Source organism: Triticum dicoccoides, chromosome 6A (assembly GCF_002162155.2).
Source record: "Triticum dicoccoides isolate Atlit2015 ecotype Zavitan chromosome 6A, WEW_v2.0, whole genome shotgun sequence".
NCBI classification, from domain to species: domain Eukaryota; kingdom Viridiplantae; phylum Streptophyta; class Magnoliopsida; order Poales; family Poaceae; genus Triticum; species Triticum dicoccoides.
Window position 1 is genome coordinate 188,097,765 of NC_041390.1, and position 1,167 is coordinate 188,098,931.

Consider the following 1,167-nt stretch of genomic DNA (forward strand, 5'->3'; position numbering starts at 1 on the left):
CCGCGACGGTGTGCTCGGACGACCCGCCCGCGCCTTCGCCGGCCGAGGCCACCTCCGCCGCCGCCCCCCTCGCCGCCGACCCTTGGTCCCGTGCCGGCCCCTGAGCTCTCCCGTCGGAGCCCTTCCCCGCCGCCGCTCCGGTGGTCAGATCTCGCGGATGACGTTTCGGACCCCGAGCCGCCCCGCTCCCTGCCCCGCCGTCCCCACCCCGCTGCCTGGCCCTCGCCGCCGTAGCCGCACCGCCCAGCGTGGCCCCCTGTCCAACCTCCCTCGTGCGAGGCTCCGACTCGGGCTCGCGGAGGTTGCCGCCGCGGTGGCCGGGGTCCAGTGCAAAAGCTCGGGCCTTGGGGCACTGTGGGGCTTTGCCGGAGCCGGCGCCGCTCGTGGGGCGTCGCCAGACGGTCCAACCTTGGACCTGCCCATGCCTCGTGGAGGTCCTCCCCGGCCTCCTCCTCCCCATCTCCTCCGGCCACTGGCTCGTTGACTGCCTGCCCCTGCCCGAGCTCCTCGCCCGTGGTCCTCGGCCCTGTTCTCCCCGCCCGCAGCTCCCCGTTCCGGCCATTTATTGCGCGATTTGGGTCTTCCGGCCTTCAGTTCCAGGCCTCCTGGCCGCTCCGTCGCGTCCGGCCGTTCGCGCCATGCTCCCCCGCGGCCGCGGAGCCGGCGGCGGCGGCGCCTGCTCGTCGAGGGGAAACCCTCCGAGTGGGTACCCCGCCCCGCTCCTTGGGCCCTGGCGTCCTGGGCCGTGGCCGGGTGGCCAGTTTGGGGAGGATGGCCAGCCTGGCCCGTCGCGTCCTGGATCCGGTCCCGGCTGGGGATGCCCTTGTGGGCCGGCCCCCCATTGCTGGGCCGCTTCCTTGCCCTAGGCCCACCCCTTCCGCATCCAACATTTGGCTGCCCTACGGTTTTCCCCTTCGTCCCCAATCCCCTCCAACCGCCTCCAGCACTCCCTCGACCGAACCCTTGCTCCCGCTCGTGCCTGTGTCCTCTTCCCTCCTCCCTAGCGCCGCTGCCGCCCCTCCCTGCTCGCGCCCCTCGGCCATGCCGAGGGATTGGGAGGATGGGGAGGCCAGGCGCAAACGCCGGTTCGACGACCTCCGAGACGCCCCCGCCCCTCCCCGGACGCCCTCCGGCGCGAGGAGGACCTCCGCCGTGAGCTGCGGGGCC

The 1,167-nt window shown here is 74.1% G+C and overlaps 1 protein-coding gene across 1 annotated transcript in view; it reads right to left on the reverse strand.

The window, feature by feature from the left end:
* The window catches only part of LOC119316541 (double-stranded RNA-binding protein 4-like), a 10,191-nt gene that overhangs the window by 1,592 nt on the left and 7,432 nt on the right, over nucleotides 1-1,167 (reverse strand). The gene's annotated exons all lie outside the window — the stretch shown is intronic.